At 29.4% G+C, this 7,081-nt stretch overlaps 1 pseudogene; it reads left to right on the top strand.

The window, feature by feature from the left end:
* The first annotated feature begins 2,908 nt into the window (after nt 1-2,908).
* On the top strand, nt 2,909-3,026 carry LOC112485688 (annotated as a pseudogene).
* The last annotated feature ends 4,055 nt before the right edge of the window (nt 3,027-7,081 follow it).

Raw genomic sequence — 7,081 nt, 5'->3', positions numbered from 1 at the left:
ATAGTGAATTTGGAATAATTAGTCCTATTGATTTGCAGCATGATAAGAAGTTTAATTAGTAAACCATTTTAGAAAATACTGTTATTATAATTTCATTTAGTTGTAAACTTAAATTATACCTGAAGGTTTTGTAAAACAATAATAATTTGAATCATAAAATTAGTTTATAAAATCAGAAACTGCAGAACAATTAAACTTTTTATAAACAAATAAACATGTCTTACATTATAAAATATAACAAAACGTTAATATTTTTTCAGTTGTAATAAAATTAGGGAGAAAGCATATATGGTTTTAAATCAAAATTATTAAAGCAGCATAATTTGTTCAGAGATTCACCTGGAATGGGAATATTGCCTTAACTCTTTTCAACAATTATATACTAAATATATTTTTAAATTCTTTTTTGTTTTGCTGTTTTCCTTAATGTGATTTTTTTCTTTTTTTATTTTAACACTTTATCTTGACAAATGTTAAACCTAGAAAAGTTAAAAGTATTGATCGCTAAACATCCATATATAACTATTGCCTGGATTTACGAATTATTAACTTTTTGTCACATTTGCTTTATCTCTCTCTAAAGATACCTATTTTTTTAAAATATTTTTTTGTATGTGGGAGAGCTTTAGATTTAAAGAAAAGTTGTATCTTTTGTACAAAGAGTTCCTATATACCTTTTACTCGGTTTTCCCTAATGCTAACATCTTACACAGCCTTGGCTCTGCTGTCAAAACCACTTAATTCACGTTGGTATATTACTATTAACTAAATTATAGACTTTATATGGACTTCAGCATTTCAGTGTACATAGAAGTACTGAAGTTCTTGTTCTTTTTTCTTGCTCTTTATCTGATGTCAATTATATTTCTGTGTTTCTTATCTTGTAGCCTAGCAATCAAGGTCATTATTTTAAACTTCTCTCTTTTTTTCCTTGAGTTATAGCCCAAAAAGTACTTAAAGTTTTTTCTGTTTATGAAAATTAATGAATTCTCGTATTTTAAATTTATATAAGCCTTACTATTCTTAATAACCCAACAAAAACAATAGCTCTGTTTAATTTAAGTGGATTTCTAATCTAATTCATCAATTTGCCTTTGGAGACAAATCACATAATGAGATATTGTTATCAAACTCTCAGGCAGGCTAGGAAACTCTGTTGGGATTTATAGTTTTATTTCACACTTTTCTTCACATCTTGACAGGAATCATTTGTATATTCCTATAGGATTCCCTTATTTGTAAGAGAAGAGAGAGAAATGTCATATATCAGAAATCCACAGATTTCTAAGAAACGATAAAGACAAGCTGGAAGCCATATCTTTAATCCAAAAACACTCCGGACTATTTTTTAAATTTAGGTCCTAAAAAGGCAAAACTCTCTTTCAGAAACACTTGTCCAAGTCATTCAAATACATGTTCAACCTTATTATTTATCAGAGAAATGCAAATTAAAACCTCAATAGGGTACCAGTTCCCACACACTCGAATGGCTCCAGTTAAGGAGACTGGCAACATTCAAAGTTCCTGCCACAAGTGGAGCATTTGGGACTCTCAGTGTGAGTGTAAAATGACAGAAGCACTCTGGAAAATAGTTTGGAAGCTTCTTATAATAAAGAAACTATACATACCCACTGCTGCAGTGATTCTACATCAAACATATTTACATAAGTCATTTTAAAATACATCCACAAAAAGCTGTGGATAAGAATGTACATGTCATTTTTAGTTATAACAACCTCAAACTAGAAACAATCTGAGATTTCATCAACAGGAAAATATATGAACCAACTGATATTTATACATGGGGATATTGCTCAGCAATTAAAAAGAACTGCTAAGACAAGATGGACAGATCTCAAAAGAAACACACACCCATGCGCGTGCGCACACACACACAAACACACACACACACATGAATACATGTTGTATATCTCTATATAGATATAAAAGTCAAGGACACTAAGCTAACCTTTGGTAACAGAAATCAGAAAAGTAGAGAACAGTGGTTGTCTTGGTGGCAGGAACACACACACACACATGAATACATGTTGTATAAGTCCATTGATATAAAAGTCAAGGACAGACTAAGCTAACCTTTGGTAACAGAAATCAGAAAAGTAGAGAACAGTGGTTGTCTTGGTGGCAGGAGGGGGAATTATTTGATGTAATGAAATTATTCTTTATTTTATTTATATATATATAGTTATTTGTCACAATGTATTAAGATTTGTGCATTTTACTAAAGGCTTTTATTGTTTTAAAAAAAATCCATTATAAAAAATACAAAATTCAGCGTACTGTTTACCTCTGGGAGAGTCAGCAGGACCAAATAGACAAGGAGCACTCAGTGGTAACAGTACTGGAACATTTTAAGGTTTCAAATGTAATGATATGTTTATAGATGTTTATTTTATTACTATGCTATATAATATACATAAATTACATATGTAAATTCTTAATTATGTGCAGTTGATCTTTGAATAACATGGGGGTTAGGAGTGCTGATTCCTAGCTAGCAATCCACATATTATTTTTGACTCTCCCAAAACTTCACTAGTAATAACCTACTATTGACCTGAAGAATTACCAATAACAGTTGATTAATATATATTCTGTATATTGTATGTATAATATACTGCATTCTTACAATAAAGTAGGCTAGAAAAAAATATTATTAAGAAAATTATAAGAAAAATACATTTGACAGTATTTATTAGAAAAAAATTAGGTTATAAATGAACCTGCACAGTTCAAACCCATGCTGTTCAAGGGTCAACTGTATATTGTTTTCATTTATTAACTATTATAATATTAGAAAAAAATTCCCTGTTTTTCACTTTTATGAAACAGTTTAATATTGTAATTGTATCTTGAAAGTTGGGGAGGAACCACTTATAAAACCAATCCTGTCTACTGCATGCTACCCTGAACAAACCGGATTTCATCTGATCTCAGAAGCTAAGTAGGGTTGGGCCTGGCTAGTACTCAGATGAGAGACCACCTAGGAAGACCAGGTGCTGTAGGCATAAAAAAATAAATAAATAAATAAGGGATTGTAAACTGACAAGGTCCTTGCAATCTGTGAGGTCAACCAAGAGTTGCCTTGGTTACCTAAAAAAAATAAATAAATAAACCCTGTCCTTGAGTTTACTTTGAGAGATTTTTAACTATTGATTTAACTTCATTTCTTGAATCAGTTTTAGCAATTATCTTTTTCTAGAAATGTGCATATTTATCTAAGATTTCAACCTTTTTGACAAAAAGTGTTCATAACTTCTCTTATCTTTTCATAGTCTACACATTTTTCTTCTTTATTCCTAATATTTTTTAAAAAATTTTCTGGCTTTAGTTTTTTAAATCTGTCTCCCCAGAAAGATTGATTTTTTTTGTTTTTGTTTGTTTGTTTGTTTTGCTGATTCTTTCCGTTATATATTTTCTCCTTCATTAATTCCAGATCTTATATTTATTATTACCTTTCTTATGATTTTTTAATATTAACTTTTAACTCCTTATGTTAGATGCTTAAAACATTAATTTATTTTTTTCTGCTTTTCTAATATAAGTATTAAGGCTTTATATTTCCCTCTAAGTATTGCTTTGGTTGTATACCATACATTTTTATGCATAGCTTTATTATTATTATTTATTTATAAAGATTTTCTAACTTACATTATGATTTTTTTCTCATAAGTAAAAGTTTTCCTTCATTTTAAAGGTAATTTTTTTTTCCTCATTACATTTTGTGGTTATTTTTAAATTAATTTTAGTGTGATCACATAATGTGTGATGCTCCCAATCATTTGAAATTATAAGACAAATTTGCAGAAGTTTCATTTATTCTACAGATTTAAGTTTCTATATATACCAATTTAGGAAAAGCTTGATACTTTTATTGCTCATTTCTTTTTAATATATGTGAGATAATATTCTGAGTTAATACAACTGAGATAAATGCACAAAGAAAAACTTTTATTTATTCAATTAATTACTACTTACTAGTAGTATTTAATTATTATTTAACCATATTATTTCAATAAATATTCAGTTAGTTCCTACTATATGATTCGAACTATGCTTAATGATCAGGGCCATAAGACATTTTATTTCACAAATATTTATTAACACTTTTGCCTGATATTCTAACAGGAGAGGCAAATAATATAAACAGATACAATATTTGATAATTGTTATAAACATGTTTATTTAACAAGATCACAAAGGTGAGACTAAAAACTTGAGAGATACCAGTAGGTCTTCCTAAAAGAGGAAGTGTTTGAGCTAGGCCTTAAAGAATGAATGGAGAAATATCTGTTCAAGTCCTCTGTCCACTTTTTAATTGGATTATTTGTTTTTCTGATGTTGAGTGTTTGAGTTTCTTATATTTTGGGGATATTAACCCCTTTTTGGATATATCATTTGCAAATACCTTCTCTCATTCAATAGGTTGCCTTTTCATCTTGTTGATGGTTTCCTTTATTGTGCAAAAACTTTTTAGTTTGATGTAGTCCCATTTGTTTATTTTTTGCTTTTGTTGTCTATGCTCTAGGTCTAGGAAACATATCCAAAAAATTATTGCTGAGATCGATGTCAAAAAGATTATTGTCTGTGTTTTTTACCTAGGAGTTTTATGGCTTCAGGTCTTACATTTAAGTCTTTAATTTATTTTGACTTTATTTTTGTATCTGTTATAAAAAAAAAAAAAGCAGTCTAGTTTTATATTTTTGAATGTTTTTGCCTAATTTACTTCCAAGATCACTTATTGAAGAGACTGTCTTTTCGCCATTGTACATTCTCGTTTTCTTTCTTGTAGATTAATGGACCACATAAGTGAGAGTTTATTCTAGTCTCTCCATTTGGTTCCATTGATCTGTGTCAGTTTTTGTGCCATTACCATACTGATTTGATTACTATAGTTTCATACTATAGTTTAAAATCAGAGAGCTTTGATGCCTCCAACTTTGTTCTTCTTTCTCAAAATTGCTTTGGATATTTGTGGTCGTTTGTGATTCCATATAAGTTTTAGGATTATTTATTCTAGTTCTGTGAATATTGCCATTGGTACTATGGTTACTCTTGGTTCTAATAGTGATTACATTGATTCTGCAGATTGCTTTGGATAGTATGGGCATTTTAAAAATATAAATTCTTCCAATTTATGAGCATGGTATATCCTCCCATTTATGTCTTCACTTTCCTCTATTAATGTCTTATACTTTTCAGAGTACAGGTCTTTTACCTCCTTGGTTAAACTTTTTCCTATGTATTTTATTCTTTTTGATGCTATTGTAAGTGGAATTGTTTCCTCTCTTTTTTTTTTTTGTTGTTATTAGTTATTTATTTTTTAATTAAATTTATTGGGGTGACACTGGTTAATAAAATTATGTAGGTTTCAAGTATACAATTTAATAATACATCATCTATATATTGTATTGTGTATGTATTCACCACCCAAAGTCAAATCTCCTAACACCATATGTATTGTTTTCTTCATTTCTGTTGTTGACAGTTCGTTGTTAGTGTATAGAAATACATCAGATTTCTAAATATAAATTTTGTATCCTGAAACTTTACAGAATTCATTTATTATTTCTAACAGGTTTTTGGGGGAGAGTTGATTCTTTAGGGTTTTCTATATATAATATCATGTCATAAGCAAATAGTGATAATTTTACTTCTTTCCAATTTGGATACCTCTTATTTCTTTTTCTTGTCAGATTTCTGTGGCTAGGATTTCCAATACTATGTTAAATAAGAGTGGTAAGAGTAGCCATCCTTGTCTTGTTCCTCATCTTAGAGAAAAAGCTTTTGACTTTTCTGGAATATTTCTAAGCCATTAAAAATGAAAGCTTGTTATTTGTGACAACATAGATGAACGTAGAGAATATTATGTTAAGTGGAATAAGTTGGACAAAGAAAAACAAATGTTGTATAATTTCACTTTATAAATGGAATCTAAAAAAACAAATAAAACAGAAATAAACTCATAGATATAGAGTTTAATCTAATGATTGCCAGAGGGGAGGGAGGTGGGGGGATGGGAAAAAGGAGGGAAAGGGATTAAGAAGTACAAACTTCCAGTTATAAAATAAGTCACAGGATACAATATACTGCCTAGGGAATATAGTAGATATCGTAATAACTGTATATGGTGTCAATTGGTTACTAGACTTAGTAAGGTATATAAATGTTAAATTACGATGCTGTACACCTAAAACTAATATGATATTGTATGTCAACTATAATTAAAAATACATTTTAATAAATCAATAAATAAAATTCCAAATATATACAAAAAAAGAATAGAAAAAGAAGTGTAGCACTCAAATTGAGATCTGCTAACAGGTAAAATATACACCAGATTTCAAAGACTCAGTATAAAAATATGAGATTATAAAATATTTTATTAATACTTTTAAGATGTCAGGTTGAAATAATATTTTAAGTATATTAAGTTAAGTAAAATATTTTATTAAAATCTTAAAAAATGAAGGGAAATTCTGTGACCTAGAGAAATGAAAAGCAGAGTAGAGAGAAATGGCATTTTAGATGAAGAGAACAGTGTTTGATTAGTGAAATTGCTAGCATCTCCATATTCCATAATTAGAATATGATGTGCTTGTGGAGGGTGGTAGAACAGGAGGGAGAATGTATATGTTGGAGTCTAATTGTAGATGAAGATGTGCACCAGTTAAATACATAAGTATAAATGCAAGGTATATGAGGACAAAATGTAATGACTCAGAAGAGAAATTGATAGAAACGGGCCTGCTGAGAAGGTGAAACTTAGGCTGTGTCCTAAGGAAAGGAGTCTTTCAACAGAGCAGGAGGCAAAACCAAGAACATTTTTTAAATGATCAGAAGTAAGGCAAAGGCAGTGGGTCAAGCTAAAGCATATTTTTGAGTTCCCCTGGTGTTCACATTGGAAAACAATGAAGGGAAGTTTGAGAAAGATTAGGATAGGAGTGAAGAAATCATAAATGCCATTCTGAAGGGTTGGTAATTTTTCCTATTGGCTCTTTAGGTACTATAATTACAAAATTAATATCATGTTTAGAGATAAAAATCTCATTCATGAAATAAA

This window comes from Pteropus alecto, unplaced genomic scaffold, assembly GCF_000325575.1.
Source record: "Pteropus alecto unplaced genomic scaffold, ASM32557v1 scaffold5, whole genome shotgun sequence".
In the NCBI taxonomy this organism is placed as follows: domain Eukaryota; kingdom Metazoa; phylum Chordata; class Mammalia; order Chiroptera; family Pteropodidae; genus Pteropus; species Pteropus alecto.
The sequence above is the reverse complement of the archived record's forward strand: the minus strand, read 5'-3'. Positions and strand labels throughout refer to the sequence as shown.